This window comes from Canis lupus, chromosome 6, assembly GCF_011100685.1.
Source record: "Canis lupus familiaris isolate Mischka breed German Shepherd chromosome 6, alternate assembly UU_Cfam_GSD_1.0, whole genome shotgun sequence".
In the NCBI taxonomy this organism is placed as follows: Eukaryota; Metazoa; Chordata; class Mammalia; order Carnivora; family Canidae; genus Canis; species Canis lupus.
Window position 1 is genome coordinate 52,188,853 of NC_049227.1, and position 24,121 is coordinate 52,212,973.

The window sequence follows — 24,121 nt, forward strand, 5'->3', positions numbered from 1 at the left end:
CATGTTTGTACTTGAAACTCAGGGGGCTATGAAGTTAAGCCACTGTAAAAAATGTAAAAACCAAGCAGAAAGCTGATTGCTTTAGACTCTATATAGAATATATATTTGATACAAAATTCCTGTGAAATGTCAACAAAAAAGTTTTGGGGACATAACTTAATGAGATATAGCTCAATATTGTAAGAGAGAAAAGAATGCTCAATATATTTTAAAATAGGCTTAGTGGAAGGGGGAAGAGAATAGCATTTTTTGACAAGAAGATACTCCACTCCACATGGATGTGGAAATTAAACTTCAGGAGGAACAGAAATAATAAGGAAATAAAATAAAAGGACAAAAGAAGGAAAACTATTGGAAAATTTTGTAGAGTTTCCTTGACATTCTGATAAACATTGTAAGGCTATCATAAAGATAACGCACAGTGTTCATTGGAGAGGGACTTCAACTATGTGAACTTTTTCCCAAGGGAGAGTATCTGAAAACATGCTAAATATATTGGTAATAAGTGCCAGAATGAATGGCCAGAGGATACCAGGAAAGCAGTAAGTGTTAGAATATCAGGGATACCTAGAATTAATCTTCATCAGTGTGGAAAAACCGATTGGTGGTACAAAAGTGTTAGGGCAATTAGAAAAATAGTGTCCATGCAATCACCGCGGTCCTTCTTTTCTGTTTGCTAGTTTTCTGCCTGCTTCACTGACACCTTACAGATTCCCTTTCCAGCTAAGGAGGGGCTCTGAGGTCAATTCCTGGATTGGGGTTCTGTGAAGTAGGTCATAGGGGTAAGGTGAAAGTCATTCACAGCTTGTAGAATACTAAGAGAAAGATTAGAAAGTCAGGAACAAAGGGTAAGCCTGGGATTACCCAAAATATTCTATTAACACCTCCATTTGAGGAAGAAGGGCTGAGATGCTGAAACTGGGATCAAGGCTACAGACCAGGTACCTGTGCCCTAGCTGGGGAGGCTTTTGAGAGCATTCCTAAAATCACTGACCTGGGAGCATTTACTTTAGCCCTGCAGGCAATAGCCCTTCAAACATCACCCAACGCTTACATTATTTTTTTTAAGGATTTTATTATTTTTCTCTTCTCCTATTGAAAAAAGGAAAAAAAGTCATTCCAATGATTTTTCTAATCAATGCATCTTGACAACTCTCAAATCTTTGCCTGTAGCCTCATCCTTTCTTTTGAACTCAACTTCTTATTTCCATTTGGGCATCTTAAAAGTAATTTAGAGGAAAACTCTCTAAAGTTATCTTACAGCCCAAACTTCTTGCTCTTCTTATTTAAAATCTGAAGCTTTTAATATCACTGTCTACCAAATATTCCAAGGTAGAATTATTATTCACTGTTTCCTTACTTTCATGGTCCCCTATATTGAGTTGATCACCACTGATACTTCATGAACATCTCTCAGGTCTTTACCACTGTTTTGTTATTATTCCAGCTTTCAGGCTTATCTCAATTCCTCATCACATTTTATCTTTAATATTAAAATTGTCTCCATCCTTGGCCTTTCTTCTCTCTAATTCAGTATGTGTATAAGTGTTGTCCTTCTATAAAACCAACAAGATTGGATCAAATTCTGCCTTGATGATTTATCATTTCTTCTCTGTAGGATAACTGAGGATAAAGAATCATTTAAATAGCATGGATAGTACTAACTTGTATGAATTGTATGAATATATCACAACTGATTTACCCATTCTACTATTGATGAATATTTGGGTTGTGTCCAACTTTTGGCTAAAGTGAATAGTGTTGCTGTGATCCTTAGAACATATGTATACATGTAATCAAAAACACAAGGAGGGATCACCTCACACCGGTCGGAATGGTATCATCCAAAAGACAAGAGATAAGGGTTGTCAAGGATGTGGCGAAATTGAAACTCTGTGCACTGCTGGTGGGAATGTAAGCTAGTATAGCCACTATGGAAAACAGTATGGATGTTCCTCAAAAAATGAAAAATAAAACTATCATGTGATTTAGCAATTTCACTTTTGGGTATATATCCAAGGGAAATGAAAACAGATTCCTGAAGAGATATCTGTACTTTCCTGTTCACAATAGCATTATTTACAGAAGCCAAGATATGGAAACAATCTAAGTGCCTGCAAATGGATGAATTGATAAAGAAGATGCACACACATGCACGCACAGAAATATTATATATGCACACAATTGAATATATAACACACATACACACACAATGGGATATTATTCAGCCACAAGGAAAAGGAAATCCTTTTTCCATATGGATATTCAATGGAACCAGTATTCCTTATCCCCCACTGCCCTGGAGTCATCTTTGCCATATATAAATTGGTCAATTTAGTGTGGGTGTGTTTATGGATTCTCATCTGTTTCTTTGATCTATTTGTCTATTATTTTGCAATACTGTCTTCAATTTCTGCAGTTTTACAATAAGAAATGGTAACTGATACTAAAAGTTCTTCCAGTCTATTCTTCTACAAGTTATATGATTTTTCCTGGACTTTGTATATCTATATAGATTTTAGAATCAGTTAATCAATTTCCACCAGAAAAGACAAACAAGCAAACACCCCCTCACAACCCCCTCCCACCCCCTGCCCCGCCAAGCCGTCTTCTGGGATTTTGACTGAAAATACATTAAATCTACCGATCAGTTTTGGGAGAATGGCCTTCTTACATATTATTATTTCTTCCAATTCTTGAGTATGTCATACACTTTATTTAGGTGTTTATTTCTCTCAATAAAGTTTTGTAGTTTTCAAGATACAGACTCTATATATTTTGTTAGATTTATTTCCAGATAGTTTTTGTTTTATGCTATTATAAAAGTTATTTATCTTTTAAATTTTTCTTTTACATTTTATGTTGCTGATATATAGGTGTACAATCGATTTTTGGTATATTGATCTTGCCTTTAGTGATCTTGCTAAATTAACTCATACATTTAATAATTAGTCTACATATTCTTTTGGATTTACTATATATGTAATCATATAGCTTACAAATAATGACAGTTTATTTCTTCCTATAATATTCTTATACCTTTCATTTATTTCTTCATGTTTTTCTTCAATGACTGGGACCTCCAGATACCTTTCTCCAATATTTGAGGGAAGCTTTCAATAATTCACTATTAACTATGATATTTTTAGATACTGTTCTAGAATTTCCCATCCATCCCTTGCTTATGAAAAGTTTTTTTCATTAATTCTATTTAATTTTTCTTTATCTATTAATATGATGCATGTGTTTTCTCTTTTTTTTTCCATTAATGTCAATTATATTGATTTTTTAAATTTTGAGTATAGTTGACACACAATGTTACATTAGTTTCAGATGTACAACACAGTGATCCCACAACTCTGTGTATTATGCTATGCCCACCACAAGTGTAGCTACCGTCTGTCACCATACAGCTATTATAATATCATTGACTATATTCCCTATCTGTGCCTTTTATTCCCATGATTTATTCATTCCATAACTGGAAGCCTGTATCTTCCACTCTCCTTTATTCATTTCACACATCTCCCAACTCTCTTTTCCCTCTGGTAACCATCAGTTTGTTCTCTGTATTTATAGGTCTGATTCTTTGATTAATTTTTTTAATATTCCACATAATAGTGAAATAATGTGTTATTTTCTTTACCTAATGTATTTCACTTAGCATAATACCTTCTAGGTTCATCCATGTTGTCACAAGTGGCAAGATCTCTTCTTTTGTTATGGCTACTGTGTTCTGAATACAGAATTCTGAGATTGAGCTCTGTGTTGGGCTCTGCACTGGGTGTAGGGCCTGCATAAGATTCTCTCTCTCCTGCTTCCTCTGCCTCTCCTTCTCTAAAAAAAAAGAAAAGAAATTCAAAATTCCTATCAAAACCATAATGAGATATCACTTTCTACCTATCAGAATACTAAAATCAAAAAGGCAGGAAATGACAAGTTGTTGGCAGGGATGTGGACAAAAAAGGGTACTCATGCACTGTTGATGGGAATGAAAAGTGGTGCAGCCACTGTGGAAAACAGTATGGAGGTTCCTCAAAAAAATTAAAAATAGAAATACCACATGATCCAATAATTCCACTACTAGGTATTTACCCAAAGAAAACAAAACACTAATTCAAAAAGATATATGCACCCCAATGTTTATTGCAGCATTATTTACAAAAACCAAGATAGGAAAGCAACATAAGTGTCCATCAATATATTGATTCATTTTTTGATTGCTAAAACATCATTATAATTCACTGGAATAAAATGGACCCATCCTACTATATTGCACTGCTTGATGAAGGATTTTTAAAATCTGCATCATTGGGATCCCTGGGTGGTGCAGGGGTTTAGCGCCTGCCTTTGGCCAGGGCGCGATTTTAGAGACCCGGGATCGAATCCCACGTCGGGCTGCCGGTGCATGGAGCCTGCTTCTCCCTCTGCCTGTGTCTCTGCCTCTCTCTCTCTCTCTGTGTGACTATCATAAATAAAAATTTTAAAAAAACTTAAAAAAAATCTGTATCATTAAAGAGATTTTGTATGACTTTAATTTTTGTAGTATCTTCAGATTTTGGTATCAAGGTTATGTAGACTTCATAAAGTGCCTAAGAAATGTCTTTTTACTGCTTAATGTCTTTTTACTGTTGTTGTTTTAATCTTCTAGAAGTGTGTGTGCAGAATTTGTATCATTTCTTTATAAATATTTGAGAGAATTCACTGGTGAATTCAACTTGACACGATGTTTGTGTAAATTTTTAAATAATGGGTTCAATTCTTCAAATATATATAGAATTATTCAATATTCTATTTATTCTCCTGATAACTTTGACAAATTTTGTTTTTCAAGGTATTTATCTCTTTTATCTGAATTGTCAAACACATTCATATAAAGTCATTAAAAATATCTATTATTAATTTTTTAAAATATTAGTAGGTCCTAATGTGATGTCTCCATCTCTGTTCCTGATATTGGTAAGTTAATGTTCTCTCTTTTTTAACTCGCTCAGGCCTGACAGGAGTTCTCAATTTTATTATTCAAAAGCAAATAACTTCACATTTTGTTGAATTTCACTGCTCTGTATTTCCTTTCTATTCCTTTCTAATTCATTTATTTCTATGTTTATCTTTATTATTTCCTTCAATCTACTTTTTTGCATTTAATGTGCTGTTACTTTTCTAGCTTCTTGAGGTGGAAACTTTGATACCAATTATTACTCTTTTCTCTTTTTTAATATAAGATTTTAAAGCTATAAATTGTCCCTAGGGAACTTTCCTATAGCTACATTCCAAAAGTTTTCATATGTTTTACTATTATTTAATTCATAAGCCTTTCTAATTCCATTATGATTTTTGTCCTCCAATTGTGCATTATTGAAAATACATTGCTTATTTTCCAAAAGATGGAGATCTTCTAGTTATCTATATTATTATTTTATAGTTTAATTCAACAGTGGCCTGGAGCCTATACTCCATATTATTCAATCATTTGAAAATTTTATTTTTATGAATATTTTATATTTTTATGGAACTTGTTAAGATTAGTTTTGGGTACATTATCCAAAATTTAAAGATAATGCATATTCTATCATAATTAATTATACATATGGTTCAATTTATACCAGTAAGTTGTTGTGTTGTTCATTTCTATAGTCTTATAATTTTTTTCTATTCTATCAGCTATGAATATTAATGAATTAAACTCTCACATGCTTTGCTTACTTCTTCTTTTTACATGTCAATTTTTGCTTAGCTTGCTTGCTTTCCTTCCTTCCTTCCATCCCTTCATCCAACCATCTATATCTATGGTAACATATATATGTTACTGAACTTATACAAATTTACAATTGTATATTTTGTTGTTGGTTTAACCTTTTAACAGTATGAAATATTTTTTGTAGGAATCTTTTAGGCTTAAAATCTAGTTTGTCTTATTATTTTATTTTATTTTATTTTATTTTATTTTATTTATTAATGAGAGGGAGAGAGAGAGAGAGCAGCAGAGGGAGAAGCAGGCTCCATGCAGGGAGCCTGACGTAGGACTCAATCCCAGGTCTCCAGGATCAGGCCCTGGGCTGAAGACGGCACTAAGCCTCTGAGCCACCCAGGCTGCCCTAGTTTGTCTTATTTTAATGTATTTCTTAGCTTTCCTTTGAATAATGTTATGATACATCTTTTCAAATCCTTTTTCTGTCACTCTGTCCTTATATTTACAGTATACTTTTAATGAGCAACATAGTTGAATTTTATTTTTTGATCTTTTGGTCAGAATATTTAATCCTTTTATATTTAGTATAATTATTGATAGGGGTTGATAGGTACTATCTTACCATTAGTTGTCTAACCCATCTGTTTTATAATTTTATGTCCATTTTTACCCTCTTTACGATCAATTATTTTTTACTATTCTACTTCCCCACTATTTCTTTTTTATGATTGCCATAGTTATTAAAATATGCATTCTTGACTATAAATTATTACTTTTCCACTGCTGAGACAATGCAAGGATCTTGCAATGGTTTGTCTCAATTCATTCCACTCTCCCTTTTTGTGTTATTATTTGTGCTCAGCTTTATTAAGGTATGATTGACAAATAAAATTTCAAGATATTAGTGTGTAACAATATGATTTGATATAACTACATATTGTAAAAGAATTATCCTCACTGAATTAATTATTCTTATATGCATTTAATTGTATGTATATTGTACAGAACTTAAGACAATAGTATTATTATACAATATCAATATTCATTTATATTTACTCATATATTTAGCTTTTCCTTTCTTAATTATTTTTCCCTTCTGAGATTATTTTCCTTCTGTCTGAAGACCTCTGTTTAGGTTTTGATGTTTGTTTGAGTTTAACTCTCTTAGCAACAGTTCTCTCCATTTATATTTGTTTGAAACCCTGTATTCATCTTAGTTTTTGAAAGGTATTTTCTCTGGAGATAGGATTCCTTTCTAGCATTTGGGATATCATTTCATTGTCTTCTGATTTTATTCTTTTATTGTTTCTTTTAAGAATGCACTATCATTCTTGTTGCTCATTCAAGGCAATGTTTCTATTACCTTGACTGTTTTTATAGTTTTATTTTTGTTTTAGATTTAATCAGTTTTACTATTGTGTGGCTGAGTGTGAGGTGTGGATTGGGTTGTATATAGCCTACTCAGGTTTGGAAGAACTTCTGAACTGGATATAGTGTATGTCTTCCTCACTTCTCCAAAAATTTTGGCCATTATGTATTTAAATAATTCTGCTTCCCTGTTCTCTCTCTGATATTTTTATGAAACCCAAGTACATGCACATTAAATATTTTCACTGTGTCATACATTTCTCTTATGCTTTGCTGGATTTCCATTTTTTTCTGTGCTTCAATTGCATTATTTCATTAACTCATTTTGCAGTTTGTTATCCTCCATGCCACTATGTCTAATTGCCTACTGACCCCTCTTTAAAGTTCTTAATTTGCTATTTTATATTTGGGGTCTAAAATTTACATTTATTTTTAGACATTTTACATTAATTTTACATATTGTAATTTGTTGGTGAAATTCCCAGTATTTTCACCTATTTTCCTCACCTTTTCCTCTACTTATTTTAATATATTAACCATATTTACTTAAAAGTTCTTGCCTGGTAATTTCTCCTATATTTATCATGTTATTATCTTTATTTTTTTACAGTTTTTTTAAAAATTCAAGTATCCTTGTCTTTTTGAATGTCTAGTAATTTATAATTGAATGCCACCATATGATATCATCATCTGTGCACCTTCAGAAATTGGCAAGTATCCTGTGGGGAAAACTTGCCATGTGCAAAGGTCAGTTTTCTACCCGTTCCTTCTCAGTAGGATCTTAGCCCCATGGGTCTGAAATTTCATCTTTATTATACTGGAAGCCTGCCAAAAGCTCTCCTGTTTTTTCTGTTCCTAATTTCATTCTGTACAAGGGAAGTCTGGATTTTCATATCCTTTTGTTGAGCCCAGCACTGGCAAAACTCTCAGAAAAAAAAAATTATCATTAGTCTATGAGCTTATGGCTTTTAACTTTCCCTCTGTCCAAAATCTTGTGTCTTCCTAGTCCTGTTTCTGCAGTACCCCAGTACATTTAAACATGTGTATTTTAAAAAGATTAATAGACTTTATCTTTAGAGCAATTTTAGGTTTACAGAAAAATTGGGCAGAGTATGCACAGAGGTCATATGTATATTTTAATCTCCTTTTATTGTTCTCAACAGGTCAACTGCAAGATACTCTATCATACCAACAAGTGGATATATCTCTTAAGCAGTACTTCTTAAAAGGATCAATATACTAATAAAGGAACATTAACGTGATATCTACTCATAAGGTCTCCAAGTTGTAAATAATATATTTATATATTTAAATAAAAAGACTGAAAAAATATTTTGAGAAAATAGAAAAAGAGACTTTATTATATCAGAAGCTCATAGAAGTTGATACTGGAATCATAACTCAGTAACTAAATGGACAAAGTTTATAGAAGTTTTAATGTGAAGGTACGTTTAGTTGATAAACACTTAAGAATTTGCTAAACTGACTAATTTATCAAAAAATACAAATGAAAATAAGTGTTTTTGACCATTAAATCAGTTCAAATAACTGCTAGGTATGACTTCCTAGGTATTAGACCTTAATCCTTAATGTTAGCTGTTAGCTGGGTTTTGCTTTAAACTGAAAAATGATGGGGACACCTGGGTGGCTCAGTTGGTTAAGCGTCGGACTCTTGATTTTGGCTCAGGTCATGATCTCAGGGCTGTGAGACTGAGCCCTGCTTCAGGCTATGTTCTGAACATGGAACCTACTTAAGATTTTTTCTCTTTCCTTCCCTTTCCCTCACCCCTGACCTCTTTCTCCCTCTTTAAAAGAACCAAACCAAAACAAGCAACCTTAAAAATGATGTCATTAAATCCTGGTGCGACCATTGACCTTACCACAAGAATTAACACCATTCTAAAATTCCTGCTGCTTTGCTCCACTCCACAAATTTACACTTAGAAATTATTCTTTCAGACCAAATCAAGCCTGAATCTCTCATATCTTTTTCAACCATCATTTGGTTTGCTCACCACCCTCCTTGGTATTCACGCTATTATCAGAAGAATCCCCTTATACTTCCCCTTCCCATTCCTGTCTTCCTTTTCTATGCCAAATTCCTATTATTCCTAATATTAAAGTATATGTGGGCTATAATGATATCCATCATTTATGTGGTAGTGGTAAATTGGCAATTTTATTTTATTTTATTTTATTTTATTTTATTTTATTTTTTATTTTTTAAATTGGCAATTTTAAACATCATTAGTGTCAGAGCAAGCTATTAGGCTATGCTAGAAAAGCAGAAAAATATAATGAAAACAACTAAATGTTCAAAAATAAGAAAGTGGTTAGGGAAATTATCAATTTGTATATTTTTATACAATCACACTTTAGTGCACATAGTATTTTTAATGGCTTACAAAAAATATTTGGAACATCATTGGTAAAATAGATACATAGAAAAAGTGAAGAAAACCTTAAATGTTTAGAGAAAATACAATCAGGGATAAGACTAATCCAAACATTCATGGGTTTTATAGGGTTTTGGAGAAAAACTGGCTTCTGCTCTTCAAGCTTCCCATCAGGCAAAAAGGAGAGTTGATTATGATACAAGTGTCTGAAAGATTAAGACAAACAAACAAACAAACAAAACAGCTAGTTAGAAGCAATGTGGTTTGTCCTGAGACTCAAGAGAAATCTCTGCCTCCCACCTACATGAAATAATTTTTTTTATGAAATAATTTTTAAAAATATTTTGACCAGTAAACTGCTTCTTCAAAAAAGTCTTACAAAGTCCCAGTGTTTAAAACAATAAACTAGATTAAATGGACCAGCTCAGATATAAAAAACTTGATAAAATTTTGTTGGCAAAGAAAAGTCAGGAAGAACAAAAAGGAAAGAACATCACCTTCCAAACCTTCCAAGTGAGGCCGACTAGGAGAGACACCTGCTCAATCATTTACATCATGAGACTGAGCAAACCACTAACCTCTTTGAATCTCAGTTTCCTTAGCTTTGAAATGTAGTTAATCCTTCCTTAAAGGATTATAAAGTTTAAATAAAATGAGAAAAAGTATGTAAAACACCTGGTACATAGAATGTCCTACAAAAATAATGATTTCCTTTCTTCTTCTCTGCTTTTGGTGATTCACATTTTCAACATCTTCCTATATTGATTTTGTTATCATAATAGATTTATATACTAATTACATTATAGAGAAGGGCTTTTTGTGGATGTGTGGGCCAGGGCCCATTACCTAATTAAAATTAAGTTTCTGGTACTTGTGTCAGGTGCCCTGCTATGCACTGTACTAAGTGATGATATGAGGATACAATTTTTTTTAAGATTTTATGTTTTTAAAATAAACACCCAAGGTGGGGCTCAAATTCACATCCCTGAGATCAAGAGGGGCATGCTCTACCAACTGAGTTAGCCTAACACTCTGATATATGTTTATATTTACCAATCTCCCTTTATTATCTGTGGTTACGGTCTCTCTTTTATGCATAATGTAAAGGACATGCATCGTTTTTTATTGACTTGCATTTTCTGTAGTTTATCTCTTTTAATGATCTTTTGAAGAGCCTGCATTTACATTTATCAGTTTTTTTCTCATTTATAAATTATTAATCTACCATTTTATTAATTCTTTTATGCTTTTCTTATACTCAATTTAAAGAATTATTTCTAGCTCTTCCACGTGAATGATTAACTCATATATTTTCATTCTTTCTTGTTTAATATAAAATCATCATATTTCAGCATTAAATTTTCTTCTGAGTATAATTTGGCAGGACCCCACCAGTTTTAAACCTTCTGTAATTATAGTTATGATGTCATCTTTTATCTGAGTGAAAGTAATTTTTCCTCTTAGAGTGGCCAAAGCTGGTAGTCATTCCAGCACCCCAAAATCTGTTATTCCCTTCTTATACAGTAGCATAATATTTAGTTGAGCACATGGTCACTAACCTGAAGATTACTACTTCTTAATCACTATTGTGGCTGGGTGTTGCCATGTTATTTAGTTCCAACAGGGGTTGTGACAAAATGGTGAACTGATGCATACTTTTATTCTGAAAATGAGTGTGCCTTTTTCTCCATGCCTGGAATACAAATACAAAGGAGAGAGGAGCTGGTACAGTGTAGAAGCCACGGGTTGAGGTGTGTAGAAAAAACAAATAGAAGATGCCTGGGTCCTGGATACCAAGGAGCTGCCTTATCTACCCTGATGGCTTATGACAAAATTGTGAGAGACAAAAACAAAAAAACCCAACTTCTATTTCATTCAAGAATTGCTATTTTGAGACTCTGCATCAATGGATGTAATTATAACTAATACAATTAATAATTTTTGTATATTTGCATCATTAATAAAGAATAAAGAATGCACAATTTCTGACTGGAATGTGTTGAGATATTTTTGGCCACCTACTAAATGATCAAGTTTTGTAAATCCTGTATTTTGTTAGTTTTGTAAATATCTTGTATTTTACTTTTCAAAAAATATATGACTATGTATGTATAAATTTTGTATATATTTCTATATTATTCAATCTACCTCATTAATCATGTTACCAGTTCCCATATTATGCATTTTAAATACTAATAGTTTCGCTTCAAAATAAAAAGTTTAATGGTCCCTATATGTCCTGCTTCCTGTCTTTATTGTATAGGTAAATAACATAGATTCTGGACCAAGTTATTTGAATCTCAGCTCCTCCAGTTTATAGGCAGGCTGTGTGAATTTGGGCAAGTTATTTAATTTCGCTTTTCTTCAGTTTCCATGTCAGTAAAATAGGGAAAATAATAGTACTTAATCTCATAGGATTTTTATAAGGATTGTAAGATGAATATATTTTGAACACTTTGACAGTGCCTAACAGAGAGTATGCATTTTTAAAAACAACTAGATATTTGATATATTGCATATAAAAGGCTTTGAGAAGTAATAAAGTAATGGAGTCTGCTTAGTATTGCTTATTCTAGCATTATGCAAACTTGACTGTGGAATACTTTGGTTATAGCCAGAGGAAGAACATGTGTTTCATGGAATACTGGTTTTGGAAATACTGAACTAGATTATTCAGATCCACTGAATATTGCAAATTCTTCATTTTACCATGGGGTACATGAATGCAATTTGAAAGGTCTGTAAACCTCTTGAAATTGATATGAGCTTTAGGTATAAATGAATTTACACATATTTCTATGAAGCAGATCCACAGAGTTAATCTTATTCTCAAATTCTCCATCTGCATTTTATGTTTAATTGAAATATCAGATTAGAAATAGTATAAGTCACTTTCTACTGTTTTATTGTTCTTCTCTTTCTTGTTCACTGTTTTGGGTTTATCTTTACATTTTTGTTAAGCCTTTTTCTTGTCTTTTTGTGTTTTTAACAAAATTCTTATTTATTTTGCAGAACATGTTTAAAAAGTCTTTTTTTGTTGTTGAAGCACAGTTGACATACAATGTCATATTAGTTTCAGGTGTACAACATAGTGATTTGACATTCGTATGTATTATAAAATTATCACCGTGATGTCTTATTACCATTTGTCATCATACAAAATTATTACAATATTACTGGATATATTCCCTATGCTGTACTTTACATTCCTGTTACTTATGTATTTTATTTATTTATTTTTTTTGTTTTACCTTATAAAAAGTTAGATGCCTTATTTTCCCTCTTATTCAGAATATGAAAATGCTGGTGGCTTAGCAGTTTGCAACCATGTTGAATCTGGTAATCTTTTTTTCCCTGAATTTTTATTTAAATTCTAACATCTAAATATTAATATACAGCACAATGTTGGTTTCAGGAGTAGAATTTAGTGATTCATCACTTCATTGTTAAGCTTTTTTGGAAGATTCATGGATCTTTATTTTTTTAAATATAATTTTTAATGTCTTTATAATTTTATTTCTTTAGCATTTCATCTGAACGTTCTCTCTCTAAATGACCTTCTCTTGTTTTATAAAAAGCAATGATTCTTCCATAATTTTATTGAATGCTGTTTTCTAATATTTCCTTTTGGGTTCTGCAGCAAATCTTTTTTTTTTTTTTTTTAAATAGGCTCCACGCTGGGTGTGGAGCTCAATGCAGGCCTTGAACTCACAACCCTGAGACTGAGACCTGAGCTGAGATCGAGTTGGATGCTTAACAGACTGAGCCACCCTGGTGTCCCAGAAACAAAGCCTTTATACCAGAGTATCCAGATGCTGTTTCCTTTCTACCTTTTGAACAGTTATACATTCAGGTTTGGTCATTATTTTATTTGTTTTTCTCATTCTTACAGAAGATAATACCTAGCCCCACTTCAAATGAGTCAGTTTAGATGGTGAGTAAACTTTCTTGTTCCAGCATGTTTTCCGATAGTGATTTTGAAGAACTTTTTGAGACGTAAAGCTGATGGGGAGGAAATATCATGTATTTCCCATACATTTCACAATTTTTAGCAGATTTTGCCAATTCCTCCTTTGAGAGAAAATCTTTTTAATACCCACAATTGTTATTCTAATACTTTACATGAATGCAAATATCTTTGCATAAAATGTAATCAAAATAACTCACTTTAGTAGGTTGGCATTACTATGATATATGTACTGGACAACATTAAAAGTAATAAGTGTTTATCGGGTATATCATTTGCAAGTATCTTTTCCCATTCAGTAGGCTGTCATTTTGTTGATGGTTTCCTTTGCTGTGCAAAAGCTTTTTTACCTTGATGTAGTTCCAATAATTTATATTTGCTTTTGTTTCCCTTGCCTTAGGAGATCTACTTAGGAAACTGTTGCTACGGCCAAAGTCTGAGACATTACAGCCTGTGCTCTCTTCTAGGATATTTATGGTTTCGGGTCTCATGTTTAAATCTTGAATCCGTTTTGAGGTATTTTGTGTATGGTGCTGAGAAAGTGGTCCAGTTTCATTCTTTTGCAAGTGGCTGTCCAGTTTTTCCAGCACCATGTATTGAAGAGACTGTCTTTTCCCCATTGTATCTGCTTGCCTCCTTTGTCATAGACTAATTACCACATCAGTATGGGTTTATTTCTGGGATTTACAGTTTATTCCATTGACCTGTGTGTCTATTTTTGTGCCTGTATATATATGTATAATATATATATTATATATACACAATAATACATAATTATTATATACAATAATATATATATAATATATACAGGCACAAATATATATATAATATATAATAATATATATATAATAATATATATTTCTACAGCTTTGAGGAGTATATGTTAAAATCTGGGATTGTGACACTTCCAGCTTTGTTCTTTTCTCAGGATTGCTTTGGCTATCTAGGGTCTTCTGTGGTTATATGCAAGTTTAGTATTGTTTGTTCTGTTTCTGTGAAAGGTGCTATTAGTATTTTGATAGGGACTGGACTGATTCTGTATATTGCTTTAGATGGTATGGACATTTTGATAATATTAATACGTCTAATCCATGAGCATAGAATATATTTCCACTTGTCTGTGTCATGTTCAATTTCTTTCATGAGGGGTTAGTGTGCAAAATATGTATAAAAAAACTTACACACACACAAAAAAAAACTTACACAACTCAACACCAAACAAACAAAAACCACAATCCGATTTAAAAAATAGGAAGAGGAACTGAATAGACATTTTTCCAAAGAAGACGTACAAATGGCCAACAGATACATGACAAAATGCTCAAGATCACTAACCATCAGGTAAATGCAAATCAAAACTATGATGAGATATTATCTTACACCAGTCAGAATGGCTAAAATCAAAATGACAGGAAATAACAAGTGTTGGGGAGGATGTTGAGGAAAAGGAACTGTTGCACTGCTGGCGTGAATGAAAATTGGTACAGCCTCTGCATATAACAGGACAGAGTTTCCTTGAGAAATTGAAAAGAGAATTACCATATGATCCAATAGTTCCACTACCGGGTATTACCCAAAAAAACCAAAAACACTATTTGAAAAGAGATGTGCACCCAAATATTTATTGCAGCATTATCTACAATAGCCTAATTATGGAAGCAACTTAAGTGTTCATCAGTAGACAAATGGATAAAGAAAATTCAGAACACACACACACACACACACACACACACGAATATTACATAGCCACAAAAAACATAAGATTGTGCCATTTGAGACAACATAGAAGGAACTAGAGGATATTATGCTAAATGAAATAAGTCAGACTGAGAAAGACAAATACCATATAATTCTACTCAAAAGTGGAATCTAAACAATAGCAATAACAAAACAAATAAAAAGTAGAATGAGAGCTATAAATATAGAGAATAAACTCATGGTTGCCAGGTTTTGAGGATGGTGAGGATTCAGCAAAATGGGTGAAGGAGAGAGGGAGACATAGGCTTCTAGTTATGCAATGAATAAGTCACAGGGATAAAAGGCACAGCATAAGAAATATGGTCAATGATATTGTAATAACCACGTAATGAGACAAATGATAGCTGCACTTGCAGTGAATATATAGCATAAAGTATAATCTCACAAAATCCCTAAGTTGTACGTCTGAAACTAATGTAATATTGTGTGTCAACTGTACTCAAAACCAATCATTCAATCAGTAGACTTTGAGTAAAGCAAATTATCCTCCCTAGTGTAGGTGGGCTCCACCCAATCAGTTGAAGGTCTTATGAGAAAAAGACTGAGGTTCCCTAAAGAGGAAAAATTCTGACTCAGGTTGGGTCTCCATCTTGCATGGCTTGCCCTGCAGATTTTGAATTTGCCAGCTACCACAATCTTGTGTGCCAACTTCTTTAAATAAATTTCTGGGATCCCTGGGTGGCGCAGCGGTTTGGCGCCTGCCTTTGGCCCAGGGCGCGATCCTGGAGACCCGGGATCGAATCCCACGTCGGGCTCCCGGTGCATGGAGCCTGCTTCTCCCTCTGCCTGTGTCTCTGCCTCTCTCTCTCTCTCTCTGTGACTATCATAAATAAATTAAAAAAAAAAATAAAAAAAAATAAATAAATTTCTATTTATTCATATACAATAAAATAAAATAAAATTCAGTTATTTGAAAAAAATAAAAATAGATAAAATTTTAGACAATATTCCTCATAAATATAAATATAGATGCAAGATCTGTAACAAATAATTACTAATATCTTTTTTTCTTTTATCTATCCTAATATCCATTTGGGGGGATCCCTGGGTGGCTCAGCGGTTTAGCGTCTACCTTCAGCCCAGGGCCTGATCCTGGAGTCCCGGGATCGAGTCCCACATTAGGCTCCTTGCATGGAGCCTGCTTCTCCCTCTGCCTGTGCCTCTGGCTCTCTCTCTCTCTCTGTGTTTATCATGAATAAATAAATAAAATCTTTTAAAAATATATCCATTTGATGCATTAATTTTTATTTCAATCTCTGCAATATCATCTACCTCCTGCTTTCCATTCTTTCTGTTACTGTCCTATTTCAGAATCTTAATGCCTATCACCTGGATTATTACAGTAACTTTCCAACTTGTCTCTCTACCTTCACTTCATTTTCACTGCTCTCCACCAGATTTTTCTTTTTAAATCCAACATCTCATCATGTAACCCCAGGATCTGAGTGTTGAAAGACTTTTAATAGTTTCACAGGTTCATGTAATATGATTAAGTACCTCTTGTCCCAACATTTGAAATTTCCATTACTATGGTCAATCTTCTTTAGACTTTTATATCATTATACACAATGTATGCTCACTCAGGGCAACTCCATAATCCTACTCTATCTTTCTTATACTAATATCTTTACTACTCTGTTCTTTCTATGTGAAATCTTAGCCTATGAAAAATCGTATTTTTAAATATTTAAAAAAAATCCTAATGGGGGGATCCCTGGGTGGCACAGCGGTTTAGCGCCTGCCTTCGGCCCAGGGAGCGATCCTGGAGACCCGGGATCGAATCTCACGTCGGGCTCCCAGTGCATGGAGCCTGCTTCTCCCTTGCCTGTGTCTCTGCCTCTCTCTCTCTCTGCGTGACTATCATAAATAAATAAAAACTAAAAAAAAATCCTAATGGGGGAAATATTTGTCCACAGTTTTGATCTCTCCACCTTTTATGCTCCCATGCTACTTGGCTTTTACATCTACCACATCCCACCTTACGTACATATAGCACTTACTGTTTGCTATACATATTTGGAATATGGTGCATGATATCAGATCTTTTCTTTCTATGGAGGTGTCCTGGCTTTCTAAGAAGATTGGAAAATGTAACATAGTATTGTCATTTAACATAGACTTCTTGTCACTTAACATAGTATTGTGTGTGTGTGTGTATTAGATTATCAGTAAATTCTTGATAATGGTATTAGATTTAGTAGTAGATTAGAATAAAGCTTGAAAAGCCTGTCCCTTCTTCCAGATGCCAGCTTCATTTGGAAATATCTGAACTTGTTTCTCTGCTGCTTCTATTTAGTAGCATCTTTTAAACTGAAACTAAATCACACATGTCAAAATGTGTGGATTTTCTGCATCTCTGATTCTGTAATTTTCTTGTCCAATGAATAATAAAAGTATTTTCACACTTTTGGTTAGTTCATGGCTATCCTTACTTACATTCCTATTCATCTTTGACTCTCTCCTCACCCTACTCAAACTTTGCTGTAAACATTGCCTCTCCTATATAGTGGAAAAACTTCCTTAATGTACAGAACCATATTATTGATTTTGAATATTTTTCAGTATTTGAATATTTAACATTTCTTATTTAATACATACACAACTTGGGACACTGAAAAGCTCACTCAGCCACAAGAAGTGCCATGTATTTTTCCATTTATTGTAAAACATGCACAATACTAACCTAAATATACACCTACTCATAAACACAGAGGCAATTCATTTTAGCATAATTTCTTATGCTGCCTAGAAAATCCTTACTTTCAATTTGAGTGGATATAGCTTAAGAAATACTCTTCTAAATATTTCATTTAAAATCTAGACATTTAAGAAATCTAGACACTTTTGCTCAAGTTCAAATATATGTATATATCATAAATATATACATATATTAAATATTTTAAATAGTTATTTATTTGAAAAAGAGAGAGAGAGCATGAGGGGGGCGGGGAGAGGGAAAGAGAGAATCTCAAGCAGACTCCCTGCTGAGCACAGAGCCTGACCCAGGGCTCCATCTCAAAACCCTGAGATCATGACTTGAGCCAAAATCAAGAGTCAGATGTTTAATTGACTGAGCCACCCTGGTGTGCTGTTCAGGTTTATATTTTTAAAATACATGTTTAAGAAGCATTATTGAAAGGATCAAAGCATTTGATACATGCAAAAATAGTCTTTAATACTTTCTAGGAATCAGATACTTGTACACTAGAAATAGAAATACTGAGTTAAAATGTTATAAATCACAAATTTGTTTCATAAGATCACCAAACATAGCATCAACATTCATATTTCCTTACTGTGGATAATTCTTAAGATAGAAAAATAAACCACAATTCTTATTAAGGAACATAAGAGGAAGTAAGGAACATATTTAGAAGATTTATAATTAGGGAGCATATTTGCATCTATTATTATTTTTTAAAAAATATTTATTCAGCATCTACTATGTGCCAAGCACAGTATAGGATGAGTATTTTCTTAGTAAGAGACACCAACAATTTCAGATCAATTTTAAAGAGAATACTTTAGTGAGAAAATGTAATCAATAATTTGTCTCTCAACTTCAGAACAATTAAGTTGTCCCTGTTTCCAAATACCTAACTGGAGAGTTTCCAACTTTCCTACATTTCTATTGTATTATGAATAATGTTTCTAGCTCACTAATTTTGTTGTTAATCAAACACTGAAAGAGATTCTTTATACTTTCAGATATGCTTTGAAAAAAAAAAGCCTTCCCAACATATGCACAAGGGAATTATAAGTTCATTAGTATACAGTTTTTCAAATCTTAGATTCATGGCTCATTATGTTACCTTCGAGATAAAAATATATTCTTACACTTATATGACAGCAAAAAGAATTAGAATTAACATCTGATTATGAGTTTTAATTTTTGAAATTAATCTACAGGCATCTCTAATTTAAATATTTCAAATAAAGAAAACTACCTTTAATATTTTATCACAAACAATACTTAAAACTTAAATTAGTTCCATTTAGTTATGCTTTCCAAAAACATGCATTTCCAGATTTTAAAAGAATTTCCATATTTTATAGTAGAGGCAAATCTAAAAATATATGCAGACTTTGCATTTTAGAAACTTTTGTCATGCTTCTTATCCAACTCAATCTTTTATTTAAAGTTTGTGGCTACATATTTCAATGGGAAACAGATTATCTGTAATCCAGTGATATGACATAACATTCTAAATCACAGAATCACATATCACATAAATTCTGGCCATAGGTGAATGTCTCATGTTGTTTTTACGGGTCACTAATATATAAATTAGCATCGAGACCAATCCAGGAAATTTTGCTAAATACAAAGGCTTCTAAAAAGCTTTACTTAATTGGAAAGGCTTTCACCAATTTCTACAAAGTTGTATAAAATAAAATAAAATAAAATAAAATAAAATAAAATAAAATGTAAAGTAAATGTATTATGTGTGTATGTTATGTATTAGAAGAAATACTAATTCAGCTTATCCTCCTAGGAATACAAATTGGCATTCAGTCTAGCCATAACTGTATACAAGCATGAGGCTTATCCATTGAATAATATTTGTGTATAAACAAATTCTTTGGTTATAAAGTTTATAAAGGTAATAAATTCCAACAAGATATGTGTTCTCAGTTCCTGTGATACTCTCAATGTAACTGCAAGTAATATGAAGTGTAGGTATGCATTGGTATAGGATACTCTGAGTTATTTTGGACTAACCTGAGAATTGGAGGGGATATTTTTTGTTTCATTTTTCATCTTGACTCCATTATTCCTTTAGTTCATTATTTTTAATGAATGAACTAATGTTCATTATTAAATATGTGAGAAAACGTTTTGTTGTTTAATCCCGATCAGAATATGAAAAATCATGTCCAGAATAAGTGACCGAAAAGAGAAAAATACATATATACATATACCTTAAAAATAGAATTGTTAAAGGAAGTTGGTAGAAACAAAATTGTTCCAATATGCCAAAGGCTATGCTTGCAAAACCTATACATCTCTTTATTAAAGCTATGCTAGAACAGCCCAGGATGATCATCAAAATTGTATGATCAAGAATTGACTTTTTGTTCAAGAAGATATGTTAGTGTATGGGGTGCAGAAGTGGCTCAATTGGTTAAGCGACTGGCTCCTGGTTTCAGCTCAGATCATGATCTCAGGGTCATGAGATGGAGCCCCACATTAGGTTCTCTACCCAGTGCACAGTCTGCCTGAGATTCTATCCCTCACCCTCTGCCCCTCTCCTAGCTCATGCACAGCACTCCTTAAACTAAAATAAATAAAATATTTAAAAAATAAGATATGATAGTCTAATTATTGTTATTATTATATTACACAAAAATATTTGGCAAAACTGCAAAAGGAAAGTACTTATTGACTTTTTTTTAACAAATATTGTGTATTTCTGTTGGAAAAAAAACAAAACAAACAAAAAAACCTCTTTTAAGTACTAGAGAAAGCTGTTGAAAATACTGGATGCTAGTAAGATTTTTTTCATGATTTTGCCAAATCTTTCCATATTCTACTCTGCCCCGAGAACTACTATTAAATTCATAAGCCTAAAACATAGTTCAATCAAGTAATTTCCTTACTAAGTTACCTTTGGGTGATTTTTAAAAAATCCTCTTCACCCATTTAGTTTGATTATAAATCAAATCCTTATGTACTCTTCTAACATGGCAGCTTCTTCCCTGCTGCTGTGCTTCTGAGTATGTCACACCTCATTTAGAATGTCTGTCTTGTTCTTCTACGCCTGGCTCATTCCAAGTCTTTCTTCCTATCAGTTCCTGATACCAAAGTGGTTTGCATCTTTCTTGAATTACTCAGGCAGGTCCAAATTTCTCCCTTGCCTGAATTACTGCAGTAATTGGAAATTATACCTTGAAGGACTGCATGTGATGATACAGGTAACACCCAGTAAATTAATGTGTTCCAAACATTCATTTATAGATTACTTATTAAAAGTTGAAAATTTAAATAAAATTTATTGAAGTAACATTGACACTAGAGGTTGAAAATTACTTGTCCACAAAATTACTAAATGTAATTAATATTCCATGGTATGTTTTAATCAAAAATGCATCTGAAATATATTATTGACAAAAATATAACTTTCAAAAATTTCTGTGAAAAGATGTATACATACTCCAGCTCAAAAACTGGAAGTCAATAACATTAGGTGGCTGAAAAAGCCAAATTGATAGAACTGGAGGGGAATGGTTGTTGTCAGGAACCGGCACAGAAGGAAATGTGGAATTAGTAATCAATAGGCATAAAGTTTCAGTTAATCAAGATTAATAAGTTTTAGGTATCTGTTGTTTGACATTGTACCTATGATCAATGATACTGTATTGCCCTTAACAATTTGTTGGGAGACTAGATCTCTCAGGTAAAGTGTTTTTACCACAGTAAAATTAAAATTAAAAAAAAAAAAAAGAAGTCGTCAAACATGCATCACTTCATCATCTATTCTTTCTACCTCCCTGACAAACTATGCAGTCCTAGATATTCAGTAGGTATTTCTTTCTGGTTAGTCATTGCTTCAAAAATAAACACCCCAAAACTTACTGGCTTAAAACAACTATTTATTTGCTTATGAGTTTGCAGTCTGAGCTGGGCTCAGCTTCTGATTCTTCTGTTTGTCCTACTGCTGGTCACTTTTGTGGGTAAATTCAGCCTTCAAGTCAGCTGTGGGCAGTGAGGAAGTGGAAAGGGGTCGGCATCTCTCTCTTTCCACATAGTCTCAGGCCTTCTCATTCTCTTCTCCATGTGGTCCTTCTACAGGCTTGGCTGAATTTCTTTTCTGGAGGCTCAAACCTCCTAATGAGTATGAAAGTGGAAGCTACCAGACATTTTAAGGCTTAGGCCCGAAACTGGCACAGTGTCATATTAGACATATTCTTTTAGTTAAGCACATCATTGCTCCATCCCAGATTCAAGGAGAGAGGATTGCACAAGAGGATGAATACCAGGAGACTTACTCATCGGGGTCACAGTGGAACACACTACCACATGGCTTAATCACTACTTATTCAGTTGACTGTTAGTGATACAGAACACAATGTTCTAGTCTCTAATCACTAGGGTAAAATGAATTTAGCATTTTAGTAACATGCAAACTTTAAGTATATGTACATTAAATGCTTTGGTATGTACAGATTGTGACTTGGTTATTCTTTTGATGAAGTTCTACTTCACCACAACTAAAGCTGTAATTCCTATCAATGGGAGTTAAATTGAAAAGTTTTATTCCTGGTTTATAACATTGAAAACATTAGCAAAAATACTAAGCCCTCTAAAATTAATGTATCACAAGCTTGAATAAATTTGCAGTAAGTACTGGCTTTTTTCCCCTACTCCTGTATTTGTTTTAAGTTGGCTTCAATTTTGGGGGCACCTGGGTGGCTCAGTTGATTAAGTGTCTGACTCTTGATTTCAGTTTAAGTTATGATTTCAGGGTTGTGAGATTGAGCCCTGCATCAGAGCCCAGCATGGAGCCTGCTTAAGATTCTCTCTTTCCTTCTCCTTCTGTCCCTCCTCTGCCCCATTTGCACTATCTCTCTAAAATTAAAATAAAATGAAATAAAGTTGGCTTCAATCTAATAATTTAGAATGCTCTGAGAAACTAATTTGTTAGCACCATATAGGAAAAAAACAACTAACTAGAGTATCCAAAATAATGAGCCTGCCAGGTTAATATTTAAAGATGCTACAATTACTTGTAATGTTTTAATCACAGTGCAAATGTTAGTCTTAACATCTTATAATGCAAAACTTTAGAGTAAAATGGGAACTTGAAACTTCTCTCTTTAAATGCCACTTTCTCCATATCTTTATGAGGGAAAAAGTAGCTAGTTAGCATCTTTGAATTGTAAAAACTAAACACTCATTTAGGTAATCTAAATAATATTTGGTAGTCAATATGAAGATACAAAATATAAAGAAGGAAAAGAAGAATCTCAAGGAACCCCAGACCTCATCATATAGAGGTTACCAGAGATGATTTAAGATACAAGACAATTCTGGAAAGAAGATTTTATCACCTCTCAGTCCCTAAAAATTGTCAGTTAACCAGTATTCCTTTTCCAAGCTGGCTTTTATCACTTGGAAATTTCAAACCTTACTCTACTTTCTCTATCTCTTTGTTTCTGCTGAATCATACGTCTGGAAATTATTTTCATCTGAGATGTTCAGTGACTTCTGTGATAGGGCATTTCTTAATTGTCCAAGACTCTTTCACACATTGCATAATATTGATTAGGCCATGGACACTAAATGCCTACAGCACACACCAGTTATTATGACAACCAAAGTACCCCAATACTTTGCCAAACTCCCCTAGAGGGCGGTATCTCTCCTCCCCACACTCCAGGAAGAACTAACTACACAGGGCAAAATGAGCTTTCTGCCTCCTTTCTGGCTAACAAAAAGCTAGCTGTCATAATATGGAACAGGTAGGCCTTGTTTCACAAACACCAGTTGCAATTCATGTCACATTTCTTTGATTGAACAAAAATAAAGAGACCAAAGCCTTAATACATAATATAACAATAGTGCTTCTAAGTATTTACCAAAATAACTTGAAAACTATGCTCATACAAAAATCTGCACATGAAGGATATGAAAAGATGCTGGATGTAATTAGTTATTAAGGAAATGCAAAACAAAATCCTGATAAGATACCACTTCATATCCATTTGATGGCTACAATTTAAAAAGTGGACAATTAAAAGTATCGGTGAGGATGTAGAGATAACAAAACTTTTCACGCATCAGTGGTGGGAATTTAAAATGGCACAAGCATTTCAGAAAAGAGTTTGGTAGTTCCTCAAAGAGTCAAACATAGAACTACTATATGATTCAGTAATCCCACTCCTAGGCATATACTCAAGATAAATGAAAAAATTTATTCATGCAAAAATTGCACATAA

General features: G+C 33.1%; 1 long non-coding RNA gene across 9 annotated transcripts in view; it reads right to left on the minus strand.

Annotated features, from left to right (window-relative positions):
• LOC111096372 overlaps nt 1-24,121 on the minus strand; it is a 118,005-nt gene that overhangs the window by 43,792 nt on the left and 50,092 nt on the right. For 6 of the 9 annotated variants that reach the window (XR_005361166.1, XR_005361165.1, XR_005361163.1 and 3 more), the window contains 2 exons: nt 11,016-11,149; nt 3,673-3,837 (listed from right to left, as the gene is read on the minus strand). The exons of 2 other annotated variants lie outside the window; for them this stretch is intronic. This is a non-coding gene — a long non-coding RNA (uncharacterized LOC111096372). Of the gene's footprint in view, nt 1-3,672; nt 3,838-9,434; nt 9,663-11,015; nt 11,150-24,121 lie in introns of those variants that run through there. One more of the 9 variants, XR_005361160.1, reaches the window with a different exon arrangement.